This window comes from Chiloscyllium punctatum, chromosome 8, assembly GCF_047496795.1.
Source record: "Chiloscyllium punctatum isolate Juve2018m chromosome 8, sChiPun1.3, whole genome shotgun sequence".
NCBI classification, from domain to species: domain Eukaryota; kingdom Metazoa; phylum Chordata; class Chondrichthyes; order Orectolobiformes; family Hemiscylliidae; genus Chiloscyllium; species Chiloscyllium punctatum.
The window spans coordinates 132,440,431-132,452,625 of record NC_092746.1 but is presented as its reverse complement, the minus strand read 5'-3'; the positions used below and the strand labels follow the sequence as shown (position 1 = coordinate 132,452,625).

Below are 12,195 nucleotides of genomic sequence, written 5' to 3'. Positions count from 1 at the left end.
GTGTGGGGCATTGGGCAGTGGGTGTTGGGGACTGGGCAGTGGGTGTGAGGGACTGGGCAGTGGGTGTGGGGCATTGGGCAGTGGGTGTTGGGGACTGGGCAGTGGGTGTGGGGCATTGGGCAGTGGGGTTTGGGGACTGGGCAGTGGGTATTGGGGACTGGGCAGTGGGTGGTGGGAACTTGGCAGTGGGTGTGGGGCATTGGGTAGTGGGTGTTGGGGACTGGGCAGTGGGTGGGAGGGACTGGCAGTGGGTGTGAGGGACTGGGCAGTGGGTGTTGGGGACTGGGCAGTTGGTGTTGGGGACTGGGCAGTGGGTGTGAGGGACTGGGCAGTGGGTATTGCGGACTGGGCAGTGGGTGGTGGGAACTTGGCAGTGGGTGTGGGGCATTGGGTAGTGGGTGTGGGGCATTGGGCAGTGGGGTTTGGGGACTGGGCAGTGGGTATTGGGGACTGGGCAGTGGGTGGTGGGAACTTGGCAGTGGGTGTGGGGCATTGGGTAGTGGGTGTTGGGGACTGGGCAGTGGGTGGGAGGGACTTGGCAGTGGGTGTGAGGGACTGGGCAGTGGGTATTGGGGACTGGGCAGTGGGTGGGAGGGACTGGGCAGTGGGTGTGAGGGACTGGGCAGTGGGTGTTGGGGACTGGGCAGTTGGTGTTGGGGACTGGGCAGTGGGTGTGAGGGACTGGGCAGTGGGTATTAGGGACTGGGCAGTGGGTATTGGGGACTTGGCAGTGTGTGTGGGGCATTTAGCCGTGGGTGTTGGGGACTGGGCAGTGGGTGTGAGGGACTGGGCAGTGGGTGTGAGGTACTGTGCTGTGGGTGTTGGGGACTGGGCAGTGGATGTGAGGGACTGTGCCGTGGGTGTGGGGCATTGGGCAGTGGGTGTTGGGGACTGGGCAGTGGGTGTGAGGGATTGGGCAGTGGGTATTGGGGACTGGGCAGTGGGTGTTGGGGACTGGGCAGTGGGTGTGAGGGATTGGGCAGTGGGTATTGGGGACTGGGCAGTGGGTGTTGGGAACTTGGCAGTGGGTGTTGGGGACTGGGAAGTGGGTGTGAGGGACTGGGCAGTTGGTGTTGGGGACTGGGCAGTGGGTGTGAGGGACTGGGCAGTGGGTGTGGGGCATTGGGCAGTGGGTGTGAGGGACTGGGCAGTGGGGGTTGGGGACTGGGCAGTGGGTGTTGGGGACTGGGCAGTGGGTGTGAGGGACTGGGCAGTTGGTGTTGGGGACTGGGCAGTGGGTGTGAGGGACTGGGCAGTGGGTGTGGGGCATTGGGCAGTGGGTGTGAGGGACTGGGCAGTGGGTGGTGGGAACTTGGCAGTGGGTGTGGGGCATTGGGCAGTGGGTGTTGGGGACTGGGCAGTGGGTGTGAGGGACTGGGCAGTGGGTGTGGGGCATTGGGCAGTGGGTGTTGGGGACTGGGCAGTGGGTGTGGGGCATTGGGCAGTGGGTGTTGGGGACTGGGCAGTGGGTGTGAGGGACTGGGCAGTGGGTGTGGGGCATTGGGCAGTGGGTGTTGGGGACTGGGCAGTGGGTGTGGGGCATTGGGCAGTGGGGTTTGGGGACTGGGCAGTGGGTATTGGGGACTGGGCAGTGGGTGGTGGGAACCTGGCAGTGGGTGTGGGGCATTGGGTAGTGGGTGTTGGGGACTGGGCAGTGGGTGGGAGGGACTGGCAGTGGGTGTGAGGGACTGGGCAGTGGGTGTTGGGGACTGGGCAGTTGGTGTTGGGGACTGGGCAGTGGGTGTGAGGGACTGGGCAGTGGGTATTGGGGACTGGGCTGTGGGTGGTGGGAACTTGGCAGTGGGTGTGGGGCATTGGGTAGTGGGTGTGGGGCATTGGGCAGTGGGGTTTGGGGACTGGGCAGTGGGTATTGGGGACTGGGCAGTGGGTGGTGGGAACTTGGCAGTGGGTGTGGGGCATTGGGTAGTGGGTGTTGGGGACTGGGCAGTGGGTGGGAGGGACTTGGCAGTGGGTGTGAGGGACTGGGCAGTGGGTGTTGGGGACTGGGCAGTTGGTGTTGGGGACTGGGCAGTGGGTGTCAGGGACTGGGCAGTGGGTATTGGGGACTGAGCAGTGGGTGGGAGGGACTGGGCAGTGGGTGTGAGGGACTGGGCAGTGGGTGTTGGGGACTGGGCAGTTGGTGTTGGGGACTGGGCAGTGGGTGTGAGGGACTGGGCAGTGGGTATTAAGGACTGGGCAGTGGGTATTGGGGACTTGGCAGTGTGTGTGGGGCATTTAGCCGTGGGTGTTGGGGACTGGGCAGTGGGTGTGAGGGACTGGGCAGTGGGTGTGAGGTACTGTGCAGTGGGTGTTGGGGACTGGGCAGTGGATGTGAGGGACTGTGCCGTGGGTGTGGGGCATTGGGCAGTGGGTGTTGGGGACTGGGCAGTGGGTGTGAGGGATTGGGCAGTGGGTATTGGGGACTGGGCAGTGGGTGTTGGGGACTGGGCAGTGGGTGTGAGGGATTGGGCAGTGGGTATTGGGGACTGGGCAGTGGGTGTTGGGAACTTGGCAGTGGGTGTGAGGGATTGGGCAGTGGGTATTGGGGACTGGGCAGTGGGTGTTGGGGCTGGGCAGTGGGTGTGAGGGATTGGGCAGTGGGTATTGGGGACTGGGCAGTGGGTGTTGGGGACTGGGCAGTGGGTGTGAGGGATTGGGAAGTGGGTATTGGGGACTGGGCAGTGGGTGTTGGGAACTGGGCAGTGGGTGTGAGGAATTGGGCAGTGGGTATTGGGGACTGGGCAGTGGGTGTTGGGAACTTGGCAGTGGGGTTGGGGACTGGGAAGTGGGTGTGAGGGACTGGGCAGTGGGTGTGAGGGACTGGGCAGTGGGTATTGGGGACTGGGCAGTGGGTGCTGGGAACTTGGCAGTGGGTGTTGGCGACTGGGCAGTGGGTGTGAGGGACTGGGCACTGGGTGTGGGGTATTGAGCAGTGGGTGTAGTGCATTGGGCAGTGGGTGTTGGGGTGGTCAGTGTGTGTGGGTCGTTGGGGAGTGGGTGTTGGGGACTGGGCAGTGGGTGTGGGGGATTGGGCAGTGGGTGTGGGGCATTGGGCAATGAGTGTGGGGCATTGGACAGTGGGTGTGGGGCATTGGGCAGTGAGTGTGGGGCATTGGGGAGTGGGTGTTGGGGACTGGGCAGTGGGTGTGGGGCATTGGGCAGTGAGTGTGGGGCATTGGGCAGTGGGTGTGGGGCATTGGGCAGTGGGTGTTGGGGACTGGGCAGTGAGTGTGGGGCATTGGGGAGTGGGTGTTGGGGACTGGGCAGTGGGTGTGGGGCATTGGGCAGTGAGTGTGGGGCATTGGGCAGTGAGTGTGGGGCATTGGGGAGTGGGTGTGGGGCATTGGGGAGTGGGTGTTGGGGACTGGGCAGTGGGTGTGGGGCATTGGGCAGTGGGTGTTGGAGACTGGGCAGTTGGTGTTGGGGACTGGGCAGTGGGTGTGAGGGATTGGGCAGTGGGTGTGAGGGACTGGGCAGTGGGTGTTGGGGACTGGGCAGTGGGTGTGAGGGACTGGGCAGTTGGTGTTGGGGACTGGGCAGTGGGTGTGAGGGACTGGGCAGTGGGTGGTGGGAACTTGGCAGTGGGTGTGGGGCATTGGGCAGTGGGTGTTGGGGACTGGGCAGTGGGTGTGAGGGACTGGGCAGTGGGTATTGGGGACTGGGCAGTGGGTGGTGGGAACTTGGCAGTGGGTGTGGGGCATTGGGTAGTGGGTGTGGGGCATTGGGCAGTGGGGTTTGGGGACTGGGCAGTGGGTATTGGGGACTGGGCAGTGGGTGGTGGGAACTTGGCAGTGGGTGTGGGGCATTGGGTAGTGGGTGTTGGGGACTGGGCAGTGGGTGGGAGGGACTTGGCAGTGGGTGTGAGGGACTGGGCAGTGGGTGTTGGGGACTGGGCAGTTGGTGTTGGGGACTGGGCAGTGGGTGTGAGGGACTGGGCAGTGGGTATTGGGGACTGAGCAGTGGGTGGGAGGGACTGGGCAGTGGGTGTGAGGGACTGGGCAGTGGGTGTTGGGGACTGGGCAGTTGGTGTTGGGGACTGGGCAGTGGGTGTGAGGGACTGGGCAGTGGGTATTAAGGACTGGGCAGTGGGTATTGGGGACTTGGCAGTGTGTGTGGGGCATTTAGCCGTGGGTGTTGGGGACTGGGCAGTGGGTGTGAGGGACTGGGCAGTGGGTGTGAGGTACTGTGCAGTGGGTGTTGGGGACTGGGCAGTGGATGTGAGGGACTGTGCCGTGGGTGTGGGGCATTGGGCAGTGGGTGTTGGGGACTGGGCAGTGGGTGTGAGGGATTGGGCAGTGGGTATTGGGGACTGGGCAGTGGGTGTTGGGGACTGGGCAGTGGGTGTGAGGGATTGGGCAGTGGGTATTGGGGACTGGGCAGTGGGTGTTGGGAACTTGGCAGTGGGTGTGAGGGATTGGGCAGTGGGTATTGGGGACTGGGCAGTGGGTGTTGGGGCTGGGCAGTGGGTGTGAGGGATTGGGCAGTGGGTATTGGGGACTGGGCAGTGGGTGTTGGGGACTGGGCAGTGGGTGTGAGGGATTGGGAAGTGGGTATTGGGGACTGGGCAGTGGGTGTTGGGAACTGGGCAGTGGGTGTGAGGGATTGGGCAGTGGGTATTGGGGACTGGGCAGTGGGTGTTGGGAACTTGGCAGTGGGGTTGGGGACTGGGAAGTGGGTGTGAGGGACTGGGCAGTGGGTGTGAGGGACTGGGCAGTGGGTATTGGGGACTGGGCAGTGGGTGCTGGGAACTTGGCAGTGGGTGTTGGCGACTGGGCAGTGGGTGTGAGGGACTGGGCACTGGGTGTGGGGTATTGAGCAGTGGGTGTAGTGCATTGGGCAGTGGGTGTTGGGGTGGTCAGTGTGTGTGGGTCGTTGGGGAGTGGGTGTTGGGGACTGGGCAGTGGGTGTGGGGGATTGGGCAGTGGGTGTGGGGCATTGGGCAATGAGTGTGGGGCATTGGACAGTGGGTGTGGGGCATTGGGCAGTGAGTGTGGGGCATTGGGGAGTGGGTGTTGGGGACTGGGCAGTGGGTGTGGGGCATTGGGCAGTGAGTGTGGGGCATTGGGCAGTGGGTGTGGGGCATTGGGCAGTGGGTGTTGGGGACTGGGCAGTGAGTGTGGGGCATTGGGGAGTGGGTGTTGGGGACTGGGCAGTGGGTGTGGGGCATTGGGCAGTGAGTGTGGGGCATTGGGCAGTGAGTGTGGGGCATTGGGCAGTGGGTGTGGGGCATTGGGGAGTGGGTGTTGGGGACTGGGCAGTGGGTGTGGGGCATTGGGCAGTGGGTGTTGGGGACTGGGCAGTTGGTGTTGGGGACTGGGCAGTGGGTGTGAGGGATTGGGCAGTGGGTGTGAGGGACTGGGCAGTGGGTATTGGGGACTGGGCAGTTGGTGTTGGGGACTGGGCAGTGGGTGTTGGCGACTGGGCAGTGGGTGTTGGGGACTGGGCAGTGGGTGTGAGGGACTGGGCAGTTGGTGTTGGGGACTGGGCAGTGGGTGTGAGGGACTGGGCAGTGGGTGGTGGGAACTTGGCAGTGGGTGTGGGGCATTGGGCAGTGGGTGTTGGGGACTGGGCAGTGGGTGTGAGGGACTGGGCAATGGGTGTGGGGCATTGGGCAGTGGGTGTTGGGGACTGGGCAGTGGGTGTGGGGCATTGGGCAGTGGGTGTTGGGGACTGGGCAGTGGGTGTGAGGGACTGGGCAGTGGGTGTGAGGGACTGGGCAGTGGGTATTGGGGACTGGGCAGTGGGTATTGGGGACTTGGCAGTGTGTGTGGGGCATTTTGACGTGGGTGTTGGGTACTGGGCAGTGGGTGTGAGGGACTGGGCAGTGGGTGTGAGGTACTGTGCAGTGGGTGTTGGGGACTGGGCAGTGGGTGTGAGGGACTGGGCAGTGGGTATTGGGGACTGGGCAGTGGGTGCTGGGAACTTGGCAGTGGGTGTTGGGGACTGGGCAGTGGGTGTGAGGGACTGTGCCGTGGGTGTGGGTCATTGGGCAGTGGGTGTTGGGGACTGGGCAGTGGGTGTGAGGGATTGGGCAGTGGGTATTGGGGACTGGGCAGTGGGTGTTGGGAACTTGGCAGTGGGTGTTGGGGACTGGGCAGTGGGTGTGAGGGACTGGGCAGTGGGTGTGAGGGACTGGGCAGTGGGTATTGGGGACTGGGCAGTGGGTGCTGGGAACTTGGCAGTGGGTGTTGGGGATTGGGCAGTGGGTGTGAGGGACTGGGCAGTGGGTGTGGGGTATTGGGCAGTGGGTATAGTGCATTGGGCAGTGGGTGTTGGGGTGGTCAGTGAGTGTGGGGCATTGGGTAGTGGGTGTTGGGGACTGGGCAGTGGGTGTGGGGGATTGGGCAGTGGGTGTGGGGCATTGGGCAGTGAGTGTGGGGCATTGGGCAGTGAGTGTGGGGCATTGGGGAGTGGGTGTTGGGGACTGGGCAGTGGGTGTGGGGCATTGGGCAGTGGGTGTGGGGCATTGGGGAGTGGGTGTTGGGGACTGGGCAGTGGGTGTGGGGCATTGGGCAGTGGGTGTTGGGGACTGGGCAGTTGATGTTCGGGACTGGGCAGTGGGTGTGAGGGACTGGGCAGTGGGTGTTGGGGACTGGGCAGTGGGTGTGAGGGACTGGGCAGTGGGTGTTGGGGACTGGGCAGTTGGTGTTGGGGACTGGGCAGTGGGTGTGAGGGACTGGGCAGTGGGTATTGAGGACTGGGCAGTGGGTATTGGGGACTTGGCAGTGTGTGTGGGGCATTTAGCCTTGGGTGTTGGGGACTGGGCAGTGGGTGTGAGGGACTGGGCAGTGGATGTGAGGGACTGTGCCGTGGGTGTGGGGCATTGGGCAGTGGGTGTTGGGACTGGGCAGTGGGTGTGAGGGATTGGGCAGTGGGTATTGGGGACTGGGCAGTGGGTGTTGGGAACTTGGCAGTGGGTGTTGGGGACTGGGCAGTGGGTGTGAGGGACTGGGCAGTCGGTGTGAGGGACTGAGCAGTGGGTGTTGGGAACTTGGCAGTGGGTGTTGGGGACTGGGCAGTGGGTGTGAGGGACTGTGCAGTGGATGTGAGGGCCTGGTCAGTGGGTGTGATGCACTGTGCAGTGGGTGTTGGGGACTGGGCAGTGGATGAGAGGGACTGTACAGTGGGTGTGAGGGACTGGGCAGTGGGTGTTGGCAACTGGGCAGTGGGTGTTAGCAACTGGGCAGTGGGTGTTAGCAACTGGGCAGTGGGTGTTGGGGACTGGGCAGTGAGTGTGGGGCCATTGGGCAGTGGATGTTGGGGACTGGGCAGTGTGTGTGGGGCATTGGGCAGTGGGTGTGGGGCATTGGGCAGTCGATGTGGTGTACTGGGCAGTGGGTTTTGGGGACTTGGCAGTGGGTGTGAGGCAATGGGCAGTGGGTTTTGGGGACTGGGCAGTGGGTGTGGGGCATTGGGCAGTGGGTGTTGGGGACTGGGCAGTGGGTGTGGGGCTTTGGGCAGTGGGTGTTGGGGCTGGGCAGTGCGTGTGGGGCATTGGGCAGTGGGTGTTGAGGCTGGGCAGTGAGTGTGGGGCATTGGGTGTTGGGGACTGGACAATGGGTGTGAGGGACTGGGCAGTGGGTGTGGGGTATTGGGCAGTGGGTGTAGTGCATTGGGCAGTGGGTGTTGGGGTGGTCAGTGAGTGTGGGGCATTGGGGAGTGGGTGTTGGGGAATGGGCAGTGGGTGTCGGGCATTGGGCAGTGGGTGTGGGGCATTGGGCAGTGGGTGTGGGGCATTGGGCAGTGAGTGTGGGGCATTGGGGAGTGGGTGTTGGGGACTGGGCAGTGGGTGTGGGGCATTGGGCAGTGAGTGTGGGGCATTGGGTGTTGGGGACTGGACAATGGGTGTGAGGGACTGGGCAGTGGGTGTGGGGCATTGGGCAGTGTGTGTGGGGCATTGGGGAGTGGGTGTTGGGGACTGGGCAGTGGGTGTGGGGCATTGGGCAGTGAGTGTGGGGCATTGGGCAGTGAGTGTGGGGCATTGGGTGTTGGGGACTGGACAATGGGTGTGAGGGACTGGGCAGTGGGTGTGGGGCATTGGGCAGTGGGTGTGGGGCATTGGGCAGTGGGTGTTGGGGACTGGGGCATTTTTTTAAACCCAGAGGGTGGTGCAGGCAGGTACTCTCACTCTGTTCAGGAACCATCTGGATGAGTTCTTAAAGTTCCAGGGTGTAGTAAACTATGCACCAAATGCAGGTAAATGGGATGAGTGCAGTTTGACGTTTGTGGGTCAGCACAGATATCCTGCTTCAATGCACGGCTATAACTATTGAGTGACTTTGGGGGACAGGGAAGACGCCACAGTCAGTGTGAGGTCTTTAACAGCTTTGGGGAGTGGCTTTGGCTAAAGAACAGAACTTAATTGGGCTCCTACCTGATCTGATTAATAATAAATACAAACAAACCCCTAAAATTACAGTAAAGCAGCTATGGAAGTGAGTCGAAATACTGAAATGTGATTCAATAGACAATAGGTGCAGGAGTAGGCCATTCTGCCCTTCGAGCCTGCACCACCATTCAATATGATCATGGCTGATCATCCTTAATCAGTATTCTGTTCCTGGATTCGTGGTGCTGGAAGAGCACAGCAGTTCAGGCAGCATCCAACGAGCAGGGAAATCGATGTTTCGGGCAAAAGCCCTTCATCAGGAATAAAGGCAGTGAGCCTGAAGCGTGGAGAGATAAGCTAGAGGAGGGTGGGGGTGGGGAGAGAGTAGCATAGAGTACAATGGGTGAGTGGGGGAGGGGATGAAGGTGATAGGTCAAGGAGGAGAGGATGGAGTGGATAGGTGGAAAAGGAGATAGGCAGGTAGGACAAGTCCGGACAAGTCATGGGGACAGTTACTGAGCTGGAAGTTTGAAACTAGGATGAGGTGGGGGAAGGGGAGATGAGGAAGCTGTTGAAGTCCACATTGATGCCCTGGGGTTGAAGTGTTCTGAGGCGGAAGATGAGGCGTTCTTCCTCCAGGCGTCTGGTGGTGAGGGTGCAGCGATGAAGGAGGCCCAGGACCTCCATGTCCTTGGCAGAGTGGGAGGGGGAGTTGAAATGTTGGGCCACGGGGCGGTTTGGTTGATTGGTGCGGGTGTCCCGGAGATGTTCCCTAAAGCGCTCTGCTAGGAGGCGCCCAGTCTCCCCAATGTAGATGAGACCACATCGGGAGCAACGGATAAAATAAATGATATTGGTGGATGTACAGGTGAAACTTTGATGGATGTGGAAGGCTCCTTTAGGGCCTTGGATAGAGGTGAGGGAGGAGGTGTGGGCACAGGTTTTACAGTTCCTGCGGTGGCAGGGGAAAGTGCCAGGATGGGAGGGTGGGTCATAGGGGTGCATGGACCTGACCAGGTGGTCACAGAGGGAACGGTCTTTGCGGAAGGCGGAGAAGGGTGGGGAGGGAAATATATCCCTGGTGGTGGGGTCTGTTTGGAGGTGGCGGAAATGTCGGCGGATGATTTGGTTGATGCGAAGGTTGGTAGGGTGGAAGGTGAGCACCAGGGGTGTTCTGTCCTTGTTACGGTTGGAGGGGTGGGGTCTGAGGGCGGAGGTGCGGGATGTGGACGAGATGCATTGGAGGGCATCTTTAACCACGTATCTTGTTCCTGCCTTATCTCCATAACCCTTGATTCCACTATCCTTGAGAGCTCTATCCAACTCTTTCTTAAATGAATCCAGAGACTGGGCCTCCACTGCCCTCTGGGGCAGAGCATTCCACACACCCACCACTCTCTGGGTGAAGAAGTTTCTCCTCATCTCTGTCCTAAATGGTCTACTCCGTATTTTTAAGTTGTGTCCTCTGGTTCGGGACTCACCCATCAGCGGAAACATGTTTCCTGCATCCAGAGTGTCCAATCCTTTAATAATCTTATACGTCTCAATCAGATCCCCTCTCAGTCTTCTAAACTCAAGGGTATACAAGCCCAGTCGCTCTAGTCTTTCAGCGTAAGGTAGTCCCGCCATTCCAGGAATTGACCTCATGAACCTACGCTGCACTCCCTCAATAGCCAGAATGTCTTTCCTCAAATTTGGAGACCAGAACTGCACACAATACTCCAGGTGTGGTCTCACCAGGGCCCTGTACAGCTGCAGAAGAACCTCTTTGCTTCTATACTCAATCCCTCTTGTTATGAAGGCCAGCACGCTATTAGCCTTCTTCACTACCTGCTGTACCTGCATGCTTGCCTTCATTGACTGGTGTACAAGAACACCCAGATCTCTTTGTACTGCCCTTTACCTAAATTGATTCCATTTAGGTAGTAATCTGCCTTCCTGTTCTTGCCACCAAAGTGGATAACCATTCATTTATCCACATTAAACTGCATCTGCCATGCATCTGACCACTCACCTAACTTGTCCAGGTCACCCTGCAATCTCCTAACATCTTCCTCACATTTCACCCTGCCACCCAGCTTAGTATCATCAGCAAATTTGCTAATGTTATTACTAATACCATCTTCTATATCATTAATATATATTGTAAAAAGCTGCAGTCCCAGCAATGATCCCTGCGTTACCCCACTGGTCACTGCCTGCCAATTCGAAATGGAGCCGTTTATCACTACTCTTTGTTTCCTGTCAGCCAACCAACTTTCAATCCAAGTTAGTACTTTGCCCCCAATACCACGCGCCCTAATTTTGCTCACTACACTCCTATGTGGGACTTTATCAAAAGCTTTCTGAAAGTCCAGGTACACTACATCTACTGGATCTCCCTTGTCCATCTTCAGAGTTACATCCTCAAAAAATTCCAGAAGATTTGTCAAGCATGATTTCCCCTTCATAAATCCATGCTGACTCTGACCTATCCTGTTACTACTATCCAGATGTGTTGTAATTTCATCCTTTATAATAAACTCCAGCATCTTTCCCACCACGGAGGTCAGACTAACTGGTCTATAATTTCCTGCTTTCTCTCTCCCACCTTTCTTAAAAAGGGGTACAACATTAGCCACCCTCCAATCCGCAGGAACTGATCCCGAATCTATCGAATTCTGGAAAATAATCACCAAGGAGGAGGAAGCCGATTATTCTCACAAAGCGAGGATCATAGTTACAGAACCAAATTAACTTTATTTCCAAAATTATGCCTAGTGTAATCCCACTCTCCCCCTCACTCCCTGCGCCATTTAATATCCCACCCAGTGTAATCCCACTCTCCCCCTTCACTTGCTGCACCCTTTAATATCCCACCCCGTGTTATCCCATTCTCCCATTCACTCCCTCTACTCTAATATCCCATCCAGTCTGATCCCACTCACTCCCCGCTCCCTTTAATATCCCACACAGTCCAATCCCACTCTCCCTCTCACTCCCCACTCCCTTTAGTATCCCACCCAATATAATCCCACTCTCCCACTCACTCCCGGCGCCATTTAATATCCCACCCAGTGTAATCCCACTCTCCCACCCAGTGTAATCCCACTCTCCCACTCACTCCCTGCACCATTTAATATCCCACCCAGTGTAATCCCACTCTCCCACTCACTCCCTGCACCATTTAATATCCCACCCAGTCTCATCCCAGTCCTCTTGTACCGTTGCATGAGGTCACAGCCTCTGCGCAACTCCTATCTCCCGATAACTCGGTGTTCCGTGGAGTTCATTGCATAGTTCCATTTCAGATTGCTGTCTGTAGTTTGACCCTCAGCACGGGATTAAGGGTTAGACAAGATCCCAGACCTTGCACCCCAGACACTGCCCTAAAGGAAGCTGGAGCACCAATACAGAGTTAAACTTCCCCTGTGTTCAGCACTATCCCTACCTGGGAGTGTTCAGTCCACCTTCTCTTACAGCCTGCTCTTGGTCTGTTCCAGGCTCGTGCTCCAGTCCGAATAGTTCTCCCTCAGTTCTGAGCCTTTTTAAAGTAGAGATTCCCCGCCCTGATACTGGAACAGCATTGTTGGCAGCAGGTTTGTTTTCCAGTGAAATCAATAAATGGAGGTGGTGCCAAACCACAACAGCCCAAACTTGTCATAGGGAAGGTAAGGAATGTTGTTAGACTAGAACACGAAAATACTTCCCCAATGCTGATCCCTATACATACACAAGATGCTGCTCCCATAACCATAACCTCAAACATTAACCTTATCCTTAACACAAACCCTAACCTGAAAATTAATCCTAACCCCAAATCCTAACCTCAAAACCTGAACATAGACCCAAACACTAACCCCTCTCCAAACCCAAATTTAATTCCC

General features: G+C 58.5%; 1 protein-coding gene across 1 annotated transcript in view; it reads right to left on the bottom strand.

Moving 5' to 3' along the window:
* Positions 1-11,929, bottom strand: part of LOC140480938 (plectin-like) — a 33,297-nt gene extending 21,368 nt beyond the window's left edge. Inside the window, exon 1 of the mRNA XM_072576548.1 lies at positions 11,760-11,929. The gene's annotated coding sequence lies outside the window, so the exon portion shown is untranslated. The remainder of the gene's footprint in view (positions 1-11,759) is intronic.
* Between the last annotated feature and the right edge of the window lie 266 nt (positions 11,930-12,195).